This window comes from Gossypium raimondii, chromosome 2 (genome assembly GCF_025698545.1).
Source record: "Gossypium raimondii isolate GPD5lz chromosome 2, ASM2569854v1, whole genome shotgun sequence".
Classification (NCBI taxonomy): domain Eukaryota; kingdom Viridiplantae; phylum Streptophyta; class Magnoliopsida; order Malvales; family Malvaceae; genus Gossypium; species Gossypium raimondii.
The window spans coordinates 31,858,257-31,872,542 of NC_068566.1; the positions used below are offsets into that span (position 1 = coordinate 31,858,257).

General features: G+C 32.8%; 1 non-coding gene across 1 annotated transcript; it reads left to right on the top strand.

Annotated features, from left to right (window-relative positions):
* The first annotated feature begins 2,167 nt into the window (after positions 1–2,167).
* LOC128039382 (small nucleolar RNA R71) lies at positions 2,168–2,274 on the top strand. Its single transcript, XR_008193887.1, has one exon. It is a non-coding gene; the product is annotated as a small nucleolar RNA R71 (small nucleolar RNA).
* Positions 2,275–14,286: the final 12,012 nt, after the last annotated feature.

Here is a 14,286-nt window from a genome sequence, read left to right on the forward strand (position 1 = left end):
AAATAATGTCAGCATCCAACCATTTGATTATCTCCTTTTTCACCACCTCCTTCATAATGGGGTTCAACCTCTATTGCTGATCAATAGAACTAATCAAAATTTTCCAACAAAATTTTGTGCATGTAGAGTGTGGGGTTCATTTCTTAAATATCCGCGATTGTCCATCCTAATGCTTTTTTTGAATTTCATAAGTACAACTAACAATTGAACCTCTTGCTCATAAGTCAGCTGAACAGATACAACCACATGCAGTGTGTTATCCTTCCCTAAGTAAGTGTACTTTAACTGTGCAGGTAGAGCGTTAAACTCTAATGTGGGTGGTACTTCTGTGTCTAGTTTAGAAAGGCTGAAGTTTGAGCAGATAAATCTAATGTGTCAAACCTCTTTCCAGGTCTATCGATAATTAGTTTGGATGTTAGCAACTACTTGTGGTGCCCTAATGGCCCTTCATCATCAATATCAACTGAATCCAATTCACTATTCTCTTTGTCATGATATTTTTTTTAAATTCCTCTTCCACAATAGAGTCTAACAAACTTGTAGCATGACACTCTTTTTTATCATTAGCACATTTCAAATCTTGGAAAACATTAAAATTGATTTGTTGATCGTTAACCCTCATAGTTAACTCACCCTTTTGAACATCAATCATAGTCTTACTTGTTGAAAGAAAAGGTCAACCTAAAATAATAGCCACATCTTTGTCAACTTCACAGTTAATATAATGAAATCAACAGGGAAAATGAATTTATCTACCCTTACCAGGACATATTCAATTTTACCTTATGGGTGTGGATATGATCGATCTGTCAGTTGCAAGGTCATAGTGGTAGGTCTTGCTTCACCAATTACCAAATTTTTGAACAAAGACATGGGCATAAGGTTTATCCTTTCTCCTAAATCACACAAGGCCTTCCTAACATATTGGTTACCAATTGAATAAGGTATTGTGAAGCTTCCAAGGTCATTCAACTTTGGAGGAAATTTATTTGTCAACATAGCAGTGCACCTCGATTGTTTTAAATTCTCCTAATTTTCTTTTCCTTGAAAGTATGTCTTTCATAAACTTGGCGTAATTAGGCATTTGTTCCAAAGCTTTCACCAAAGGTATATTGATGTGAAGTTGCATAAGGACATCCAAGAATTGCCTGAATTGTTGGTCTTGTCTTTAATTTTGAAATCGTTAGGGAAATAGTGGGGGTGGGTGAACTTCAGGTTGCAGTGATTGTTTTTCCATGGCATTGTGTTCAACAGTGTTATCTCAGTTTGCTTTGCATTGCTTGGTCTAGTTTTCTCATTTGTGGTGCTTTTCTTGTGTTGTTCAAGAGTTTTGCTTTGATCATATTCTTAATTCGCTGTTTCAGAAACCACACTCTTGTCAACTCTATCTAGCTGTGTGCCATTTCTAAGAGTGATTGCTTTACAATGTTATTTACCATGTGGTCTTTCATTCTCTGTATCACTAGGCAAAGTTCCTTGTGTTCTTGAGTTTAAAGCATTAGCTATCTGTCCTACGTGGTTCTCTAAAGGTCGTAAAGATGAAAGTTGGCTCTAGATCACAACATTGTTCTTGACCATATATTCCTTCAATAGAGATTCAATAGATGAGGAAGAAGATGATGTCTGCCCTGGTTGAACTCGTTGTTGAGGCGGTATAGACTGATGGAAACCAGGTGGGACATTTGTTGTATTGGGTGTGACAGTTGTGTTGGAATTTCTAGGTCATTGATTGTTCCAACCAGGGTTATACGTGTTGGAATAAGGGTTGTTGTTCATATTGAAGTTTCCCATATAGTAGACAGATGTTGGGTTTGAGGGACACTATTCAAACTTGTGACCCTCACTAGACTAAACACAAGATAACCCAGTTGCTTTCACCTCTTTCACTTCACTAGGCTTCTGCATGATCTTTATCATGCTGGCTAAAGAAGATACCCAACCAATAAACGTTGTAATCATATCTAGTTCAAATGATCTAGCTACGCTCCTACCAATTCCAACTCTTGTTGTGGGGTATTGATAATATTTATTGGCAATTCTCTGCAAAATATCTTATGCTTCATTGTAGAACTTGCCCAATAGAGTTCCATTAGCTGAGATGTTTGACACCATCAATGTCTGTGCATTCAAACCGTTATAAAACATCTCCATTTGGGTCCAATGTTGAAATCCATGCATAGGACATTTCCTAAGCAGATCTTTGAACCTTTCCCACGCTTCATACAGTGTTTCATCCTTTAGTTCCCTGAAGGATGTTATGTCATTTCTCAGTTTAGCATTCATATCGGGTGGGTTATATCCCAGTAGGAATCTTTGACGGAGATCATTCCATGATTCTACTATTCCAGATGGCAAAGCATTGAGCCATGTTCTAGTACAATCTCTTAAAGAATAGGGAAACAACTTAAGTTTTAAGGAATCTTCAGGGACACCTTTCTATCTGAAAGAATCATAGATCTCCAAGAAAAGTATCAAGTGCAATCTAGGATCTTCTGTTGGCAAACCACCAATCTGGCTAATTGATTGAAGCATTTGAAACATTACAGGTTTTAGCTCAAAGTGGGGGGCTAGAATTTGTATTCTAATTATTCCAAGGTTCAGGCCGTCTAAGTTAGGAGCTACATGCTCTCAAATTGGCCTATCCCGATCCTCAAACATTTGAAAAATCTGAGGATTATCATTGCTAGCTCCCTATTTAAGTAGCTCATTCAAACCAGGTTTACTGTTACCACCTTGATTCATTACTCTTTCTTCTCTTCTCCTTCTTTCCAGGGTTCTTTCAATTTCTAGATCTAAGGGGTAGATTTCTTCAACAGAAATGCTTTTACGCATACAACTAGTAAAAAACCTATTGTGATCATGACATAAACAAATTAACAGCTAAAAATATAAAAATTTCAATAACAAAAACTAAAGTTGCCAATGGCCAATCCCCAACAACAGCGCCAAAAATCTTGTCGCGTGTGAATATCATGTGCGAATTGTGCAAGTATACACGTCAAATCAAGTAATAAAATGATGAGTGAGTATCATTCCCACGAGGATTGGATTAGAATTCTTATTCTGAATTGTCACAATTGAGTAGAAAAGATAAATGAATTAGATGATATTTTGAAAAATACAATTAATCCACTAAAAATGAAAGTAATAAAATGTAATACGGTAAACTGAAATTGTAACATTGAATAATAGCACTAAAAATTCTAGCAAGATTGGAATCTTGATTGTAAAGGCAGGGATTACTAATGAATTAGTTACAACCTAGTAAAAAAACCATGGCAAAAATATGGTAACCTACTGCTCGATTGGGTACTAACATAGTTTACCTTTATCGAAAGTAAGACCTAAAGTTGCTCACTCCTAAGACATTATACATCTATAGGCTAAGAATTAACAACCATGACTAAAGCACAATCCTTTAAATCGTATAAGGTAAATCTCTATGTCTAGAGTTTACACGAGCATTTCGTTCAACGCTCTCTTATATTACCTAATTTTGGTCCAAGCAACCTAAATCTATCGATATTAAGTTACTTTCAAACTTATCAAGCATTTATCAATACCCTAATAAGCATATTAACATAAATAAACATTTGGTAAAGTAGTAAACTAAATCATATTCATCCATAAACATTCATCAGAGTTAAAACATCATCAAAAGTAATCCCCAACTGTGCTAAGTTAGCTCATGACTGGGCTATGCAATTTAAAGTATTTTAATATCATCAACATCCCAAAATAACAGTTTAATTCAGTAGATTTAGAACAAATTACAGAGGAAAAAGTCTAGGTTTAGAACACGAATTCCTGTAACTTGGCTTCTGGTGCGCGTCTTCACCCAAGCTCCCAGTAGCTCAAATTACCCTTATTGATACAAAGAGACCTCTGTCGAAGCTCTATATTTGCAATCAGTCGTACCTTCAGCTCTTCTCAACGATATCCTAAGTCTTTACATGGAATGCTCGATTAACTAAAAATCATCATGTAATTGCCTAAAATGAAACTAATATGCAATTACCTAAAATGAAACTAATTTTACTTAAATACAAGTAGTTAACTAAGTCTAAATGTATGAATTATAACTCTTTTCAAGAGTTATTATATTTACACGGTTTGGGACTCCAAGAGCTATAATTAATGATGAAGGATCTCACTTTGTAAACAAATGACTTAAGTGATTGCTTGACAAGTATGATGTGAAACAGAAAATTGCTACTATCTATCATCCACAATCAAATGGGCAAGTTGAATGGGTAAACCATGAAATCAAAGGAATCCTTGAAAAGGTGGTACGCCTTAATAGAAAAGATTGTTCCCGAAGGCTCGATGATGCTCTATGGGCCTATCGAACAACTTTTGAGACACCATTAGGAATGAATCCTTATCAATTAGTCTTTGGAAAGACATGTCATTTGCTGCTTGAGTTGGAAAATAAAGCTCACTAGGTCTTGAAACAATTAAATTTGGACCTAAAGTAAGCCGGTGAGAGAAGAATGTTATATCTTGATGAGCTTGAGGAGTTGAGGTTATTTTCATATGAGAATGCCAAGATGTGTAAAGAAAAGATTAAGAAATGGCATGACAGACGTATACAACCTCGTGAATTTAAAGAAGATCAAAAAGTGCTATTCTTTAATTCAAGGCTAAGGTCATTTCCTAGGAAGCTCAAATCCCAATGGACTAGACCTTTTACCATTCAAAAACTTTATCCATATGGAGTCGTAGAATTGCGCAACAACAATGGAGGTACATTTAAAGTTAATGGTCAACGTCTCAAGCACTATTGGGATGGTGAAGTTGAGCGAGTTGAAACCTCGTTCAATTTAATAAACCCTTGATTTTTTTAATAAATGGTATATTTAGAAATTATTTTTCTTGAATTACTACATTAAATTAATTCTGTCTAAAGAAATTGGAACTTAAGCGGGACCATTTGTGACCCCCCAACCTTTCCTGGGATATTAATTTAATGCAACCTTTCGAGAAGAAATTTTCTAAGTAATCCAATTTTTAATTTTAATTTTAATTTAATTATTTATGTTTAATAAGAGGGTCAATTTATCCTAAGTACTAATTTGTTTATTTTTCTATTTTAGTTCAAATTTTCAAGAAATAATTGCAGTTTGGGCTCGAAGCCCGAAACAATGAAGAGAAGCAATTTTCCCACTTATTTTCATACAAAGGGTTCCCCAAAACCCTAAATTTTTTGCAATTTTTTCCTTCCCTCTAGACCTTGCCGCCCAAGCATCCCTTATAGCTAAACTTTTGCTACAAATTTACCCTAATTTACTACTATATAAACCCCTCTTTACCATCATATTTTCCACACCATTAAAGTAATTAGCCTCAACCCTAGCCACTTACTTTTTCTCTCTTTGCTATCGGCCTCAAATCCTGAAAGTTCTCCCCAAAATTTCCTTTCCTTGTTGCAAAACCCTCCTATTATCGCTGCAAAGTCATCACCATAGAAACTTTATCACCACCACAATCCCGTCGCTGCCACAATTCTATCGTCGCCTCAACTCTTTTGCCACCACATCTTTTCGATTCCTACTTCTTCGTTTGCCGAAATTTTTCTTTTTTTTTTGGGGGAAAAGTTACCATGTCTCGCAAAAGAACTAGATCTTCCAAAACAACTGTAGTAAATCTAATTGTGATCAAGATGAGGAAGCGAGGGAAAGATTTGATTTCATCTTCAAAAATCAACCCATCGTGCCAGCAAAAAGTTTTAATTTGGAGAGCAATGAAAGATGATCATGTCGTTGCAAATTCGAAAAACAATTGACGCTTTGAATTGGAATCAATTAAGTGATGCATGATCAATGCCTAAAGAGGAATTAGTGCTAGAGTTTTATGCCAATTTGAGCAATCCAGGTGCTAATAAGGTTCTTATTCGTAAAATCAAGGTACCCCTTACTTCTAAGTCCATTAATGATTTATTTAACTTACCTGATGTTGAGAAAGATGATTACTTTGCCATGATGACAAATATCAATTGGAATTTTCTGCAATAAGTACTTAATGTTGTTACAAATTTGGGATCCTAATGGATTATAAGAAAGTATGACAGTTATTCTCACCGAAGGGAGTATTTAAACCCAATGGCTAAGGCATGGTTCTATTTTTTTTTGATATAGCTTCATGCCTATCTCACATGGTTCCACCATCTTGATGGAACGAATGCTTTTGTTGTATGCAATTATGACACAAAAGTCCATCAATGTTGGGAAAATTATTCTCAAGGAAATTCAATATTACGCTAGACAAAAGGCAACAAGTGTTTATTTTCCATCATTGATTACTTCACTTTGCTTGAGGGCCCAAGTAAGATCAAAAGCAAACTTGAAGGGTCGTTATGATCAAGGTTGCATAACAAGGCATGATCTTGAAAGGTTAGTAGAGATTGTTGAACTGTTGAACCAAGTTGAGCCAAATGAATCGAATGAACCAAAATCCAATGAGTCGTCAACCAAATCTGAATGGGAAACTGACTCAGTAAATGAAACAGAAGATGTAGAAACTGAAAGGGAACCAATCAGCCCTAAACCGAGGGTGAAACAAAATGTTGTTGAACCAGTAGAGCCAAGTGTTCATCCTGAGTTGACCATTTCAATGCCCATTTCTACAAACACTATGAAGAAATAAAAAATTTCAATTATGATGGATATGTGGAAATTCATGCGTAACCTACAACAAGGTTACTGGAGATATGAAAAAGTTAGAGATGATACCATACAAATTACTTTTAAGAATATCTCTAATTATTTTTTTCTTGAGTTTCCAGATCATATCTTCAAGACATGGCAAGAAGAGATTGTGAGATCAAGTGCAACTAAGAAGGGAAAAGAGAAGGACATAGACAAGGACACAAATTAAAAAGGGGGAAATTTCTTTTCTTTAGTGTTTATTTTTAGGCATTTACTTTTTCAATTAGTATTTTGCTTTTGCACAATAAAAAGGAAATTGCAAACATGAATAAATTAACTCAATGTCTCTTCTCTAATAAAAAGCGAAGTAGTGTGGTAATGTGAATCAACATGTCTAGGATTGGATTGTTAAGAGGTACTTAAGTAGCCTTCATGACTCATCTTTCTTTTCTTGTTATTCTACGTGATGTTCAATTCTCATTCATTACTTTGTTTACACAATAAGGTCATTGCTTCTTTTTAAAGAGGGGGTAGGGCAATATTTGCATGAATTTTAATTTTTCTGAAGTATGATTCAATGTTTACACATAAATATGCTGAAATAAAAGGATGTTTAGAAAAAAAATATATTCATAAGTTAGCTCAAATGCAAGTATGATTTCTAGTTTTATCTGAGGTTTTTTATGTTGTCTTAAGTTATGGGATGCATGTATGTTCTAAGGTCTTATATAGTCTTTTGCCATGAAAATTTAATTTCCTTATAAATAGATATGCATGAAGGTTTAAGTCCTTAGAATTGACTTAGTAACTTCCTTAAGGCAAAATCCTAGGAGGCATAAGAATCTAAACATGATTTGGGCACTTTTTTTTAGATCGTTTGAGTTTTTCAAGCTTACCATATGAATTTAACCCTTGAAACCTTAGTTTGAGCCTTTAAAGCCTATTTTATTGTTATTCACCTATATCATAAGCCATATTACCATCTTTTTAAGTTTATCTTATTTTTGGCACCTATCTTAACTATGCTTGCCTTGATGATCAAAATTTGAGGAAAAACTCAAAAAGATGTATATGTTCTTCGTATGTTAAAAAAAAAAGAAAAATATATGTTCAAATGTCAAAGAAAAAAGTAACACCCTATACCCAGCCTGGTCTTCAAGCCTGAATATCAAGATGTCACACCACCGTTTCATGTCATACTCATAATAAATTGTCACATTATTAAGAAATCATCTTCTTTATTAGTGATCTTATAAATTTTTAGTCAAACATATATCAATCATCATTAGAACATGCCAAACATACTTCAAAAAAACTTATAGTAATAATTGAACATGCATTAGGATCATTTAGCAAAATCTCAAAATTGACCATGTAGGTATCGATACTAAAGGTGAGATATCGATAATTATCTCAAGTGGTATCGATACCTTTTGGAAAATCGGTACCAAAACTGCTTACTGTTTCTCACTTAAAATCCAAACCTCGAAAATTACCGATACCTCTACCAAAGTATCAATATTTCTACCCCGAGTATCAATACTCATGATAGGGTATCAATACCAAATTACGTTACTGTCTCCCTATACATTTTAAAATCATAGAGGTATCATTTTTACAGCACGAATATCAATACCTCTACTCCAGATTAGAAAAATACAACATACATGAGCATATACATCATTCCAACTTGTACCAATCCATTATGCTAACATATCGTCATCAAATAAACATCAAAACGACCATAATAATAAGTTCAAATGATAATTAACATCATACGATTCAATTCTCAAAATCCTAAGGCAATTAAGCTATGGCACTTCCAAAACATCATGAAAAATATCATTAAAAGTCTACCACATCACCTTATTCCCAAAATGAAAACAAATAATGATAACACCTACTAATAACAACTAAGGTATTTAGCATGGATCACCCTTCGAGACCACACTGCTCACACCGACACTACTTATCTGCAATGATTTAAAAGGAGTGGGTGAGCTTAACCAGCACAGTGAATGCTTAGAATAACCACAATGTACACTCAATATCAAAGGTTAAATATGAGCATACTACAACACATTCACAACCATATTCTAATCAAGTAAAAATAACATCTTCATGTTTCATTAAGTCATAAAACTAACATATATTCCTACATGCAATTACACTCAACTCACTTATATATGATCCATTTAATAATAATTCATCAAGACTAAATGACATATACATACTTTAATAACCCATAAGTCTAGCTGATATATTCAAATGCATTCACAAGTTAAATGGAAACAATTCGAACCACAATTACATATGCAATTTACTAGGAGAACATACTAACATTTTCATGAAACTTAAATCAACTACACAAGGCCAAAATATCCACAACTACACAATTTCAATTACTACTTTAATGCACATCATCTTTGTTCATATTCATCAGTTCACATCACAAACTTGTACACAACCCATGATTATCGAATTCATATTTAATTGCACTTAAAGTGCCACAATAATGCTTATTGAGCCATTACATATCCAACCATATATGAGTGCATTAAAATAAATTTATCACATACATAATCGGTTACATTAGCATTACATTCCATAATTCAACACATACGTACTTACCGATTTTTGCACACTTTCACTGCACATTTATATTGCTAACACAACATCATCATTATTGTTTGGCATATTTAATATGCCCATAACACAATAGAAATTCACAATAGTTATCACACATGTCTCATATCATAATATCGCATTATAATAATCAATCCATAAATATTCTCATAATCACATAGTTTACCAAAAATAAAACAAGGGAAATAGAAAGCTTACACTCGGAACTTAGGATAGGGATTTAGGCAATTCCTAAGCTCCCAATTAACATTATGAATCATGTCTACTAGTAGTGATTCCAAACTAGCTTTCGCCTTTTGCCTAATTGTTGAAAGCTTAAACTAGTTTTTCCTTACCTTTCGCACTACTCGAAAAAGGTCCTGACAATTCCAAAGGCTCACCAAAATATCTAAAAACACAAGCCTAAGTTATATTCGCCATGACACTGAAATTTCGCAGCAAAAACACAAAGCCTAGTTTTTCCTTGCCTAATTGTTGTGTTTACACATATTTTATGGTTTCGCAGCAAAAACACTTCCGAGCTCAATAGTTCCTAAAATTGATAGTTTCAACTTTATCGTTAATCTCAACTCATGATTAGCAATAATACAAAATCGAATATACTACCAATTCAATCGCACGATACCTACCTTGAAACCCCGAACGAGTATTCTAAAATTTCATAGAAGAAGGACCTCGTTCTAAATGACTCATTGCTGTCAAGACAATAGTAACCTCTAATCAATGTTTTAATTAGGCACAAATCCAGGCCTAACAAAGTTAAAGTTAAAAAAGAATCAGTGATATTAACAAAAATTGAACAAAGATACAACAAGTCGTTCGGCTTTCAGTCATTTTAACCTTACCACTGACGGAAAATGACAATTCCTCAAAGCTAAAGTTTTGACTAGCCACCCTCAAACCTTGATTCCCTCCTAAACATAAATTGAAACCTTAGTAATCGATCGGTTAGATAGCCATAATGAAACACATCATAAACTTACCGAAAACGTGAAAGAAAAAGGTCGTTGGTACAGGAAAAACAATACCAGGTCGCAAGGAAAAGAAGAAGAAACAAAAATAGAAGCAAGTAAGGTGACAATTCGATAGCAAAAGAAGAGGTTTGGGGGAAAACGACAGTAAAGTGAAGAGGGAATGAAGAATAGTTATGATTCGGCTTAGGGAGAAAAGAAAATAAGGAGAACGAAATTCACAAGATTTTGGCAGTAGGTGGAGGTTTGGGAAGAACCGCACGATAGCAAATGAAAAAGAAAAAAATAAATGAAAAAAATTCGGCAGAGAGAAAAAAACTAAGGCAGCAAAGGAAAACTGTCAGAAAATTGGGGAAATGAGGAAAGGTAGCCGAATTTTCCACTACCAATTTCGGTTCTATCCAACCTCTTCCACCCATATTTTTCTCCCCAAATCACTCCAACACAATCCCCTCAACCACTGAATTCAAACCCCACTCAAACTCTTTAGAATTTCGGTTAAACTACAACACCCACACGGCACAAGCAGTAAAAATAAATCCCCTTGATCGTATAGAGATTCGAAAACAAAACCTCCAACATATTTACACTCCACTTAACCACTAGACCAGTAGGCCCATTCTGACATATTTTACCAACATTTATTTATAAGTCTACTGATTAGAGATAGGGGTTTATTCATTAAAAAAAACAAAAAATTTTCCAAGCTAAGGCTTGAACTTGGGACCTCACAAACACTCCCAGAACACATAACCACTAAAGCAGACAAATATTTGTGTCACAAACATACAAAAATAAATATATAAAGGATTTTTAGGGCTTTACAATATGGCTTGGTATCTAAGGAAGTGTAGGTGAAATGTATTGAGTTTGAAATATTTTTGGGTACACACAACTTGTGACATGGTTTGCCACACAGCCATGTGCCCCACACGGTTGCAGGACATGGTCGTGTGGTTTCTTTGATTTTGGGTACAGGTTTGTTCACAAAGCCTTAGAGAGTTACACGGTCTGGCGACATAGCCGTGTGACCTTGAGTTACATCGGCACAGGTTGTTACACGGTTTGGCCACACAACCATGTTCTTAAGCCACACAAGCTGAGCTCTATCACACGGCTAGGCACACAGTCCTGTGACCCTTGTTTGCACTTTTTACTCAAAGTTTTGTAAAAGTTTCATTTTAATCCAGAATTGTTCACAGTTTGTTTAAATATTCTGTAAGCTCGAACTAAGTCCCGTTTTGATTTAATAACATGGAAAATTGATTGCAAATGAATTATTTGGTTTTTTTATTTTATTTAAATTGTGAACGATGTTATAGTTTTATAGTTGTAATACCTTATAGCTCAAATCGGGCGATCGAATTGGGTATAGAGTGTTACATTAGCTATCAGAGCTAGTTTGATTCTAAAATGTAGAAACATAGATGATATTGTATAGACTAGAAATACATCAAATCGAACCCAAGTTGAATAAAAATAAGTCTTGAGCATGCTAGAAGCATGACAAACTAGTTGATTCCATAAAATGAAAATTTTGTGAAAGAAAGGAGAAAGAAATGAATATGGTCATATGCTAAAGGAGGTTGGTACTCATGAAGAGACCCAAGACATAACTTTTGATAAAACCCCAAAAGAGGTTCATGTACCTGAAATTATGAATACAATGAGATATCTCAATTAGTTATGTCATAACCAAAGATGATGGAGCTGACAAAAAGCAATATTATGGAAAAAGTGAGGATTTTGAATGAAAATATACTTGAAAGCATTGAGATGAGAACAAGTCATCAAAATAAATAAATGTTTCTATTTTAACTTATGAAATGTATCTCAGACATGAAGTCTAAACACCCGGAAGGTGTAAAGCCAAGTGGAGTACATGTTAGCATAATAATGAAAAAAATACAAGTCATAATATATAGAATTGACTTGTAACACAAACTTTCACAAGACAATTGGCTTTGGTTATGAAAAATGATTAATTTGTTGTGGATGCAATAGTCTGACACTAAATAAAATTATTTATTTAGGCCTAGTGAATTTGTATTCAGGTGATATAAATTATTTGATAATATTGATGCTTGAAGTATAAAACTCGAGTTTCATGAGAAAATTATTAAATATGAATATGATTTTGTTCGAGATATTTTATTAATTAATGTATTTATACATATAGGTTATTATCATCATTGTGTATATTAATGTATCAAATATCATTGGAGTTCCTAAAGAATTTTCAAAAGCAATAATTATTCAAGAGATAAACTTTATAATGAAAGTATATCTAAAAATTAAATTTTGTATTAACCTAAAGATCGAGCGTTCAATAAGAACAAATAGTCATACAATCATGTTATAAAATAATGGTCTTGAAGTATCAATTCTTTATGTGTCCAATACACTCATTGTATTGGTAATAGTGAATGATACAATACATCATGCTTTATAAAGTTGTTGGCGACATCTAAAGCATGAGAATGCAATTGAATTTTATTGCTATATTGACACGCATCAACAAAATTGTTGTATATGTTAATGATTTACTATTGATAAATAATATTGAATGTCTCAATTTTGAGTTATAAAATGATGTTCAAATAAAGGGGAGCAAAACATGCAATGCTGTAACACCCTTCACCTAATGTGAAGAATAATCGAGAATTCAATTAGGTACTCATTACCGCTACATTTAAGAAGTTAATTTACAACATTGGATTGCATTATTTCAAAGATTTTAAGTGATACTTACATGAGGGGGAGTAAATTAGCACTATGTTTTTCTTTTAAGATTGTGACATATTGTGTATCAAAAGATTATGTACTCTTTTTCCTTCACTAGGTTTTTGTCCCACAGGGTTTTTCCTAGTAAGATTTTTAATGAGGCATATCATTTATACAATGAACATCCAAAGGGGAGTGTTATGAATGCTATTAAGTGGATGTTCATTATAATCAACTTTTCACCTATCATCTTCCTTAACTCTTCACCTTTCATCTCCTTGTAACCCCTTTCCTATTTATGTATTAGAAAATGACTACTCTCCCTATATATATATATATGTGTGTGTGTGTGTATGCTACTTGTAGTGATGATGAAAAAGAAGAGAAATGCAATGGAAATTTCCATTTATTCTCATATATTATTCTTATGTTCTTTGCATTATTATTTTCACAACATATTTTAATTTTTAAGAATTATAAGTTAACTAAATACTAAATTATATGAAAAAAACTTTATAAAAATTATAAAATAAACACAATACCAAGGATTGGATCATTTCAATATTTTATAAATTAAAAATATTTTTTCTATACTGTTAACTTCTAAAATTAAACTGAGTTGTTAACTAAATATGATTAGTGTAATTATTTAAAAAAGTTTTTTAATGAAATTTCAATTTGTATGCTATTTTACTAAGAAATTTTCATTGGAATTTAATAATTTTAAGAGCTTATAAATTAGTTTGCACTTTTTTATTTTTACATTAATTTTAATTAGAATTTAATAAGTTTTACTTTTTATCTCAATAACTTTTAATTTTCTTATTTGTTTACATTGATTATATTAAAGTTTAATCTCTATTTAACTTAATTTATTTAAGACAGTTTAATGGTCTTAATTGCTTTAAATTCTTTTATAACGTTATTAATTACAATTTTGTGTTACACAAATGACCACTTATATGTCTCCATTTTATTTTATTAGACATTTTTATTCTGAAGCTTTCTACATTTTATTTAAGATGTTTATTTATAGAGATTACAAATTTCATCACCGTCCCTATTTGAAAGTAATTGCGTCTCTAGGAGGAACACAAAATAAAATGCTCTTGGGTGCATTTTATGAAGATGAATGGAGATGTAGAGTACAAGGTGTTTTGTTTTAAAATCTATATTATTCAATATTTTTCTGTTTTTAAATATAATATCAATTAATTTTCTTATTATTCCACATTTTTATTTTTTTATTTCTCTTTAAATCATGATTAAATTCTATTTTGTTGTTTTCTACTTTTGTT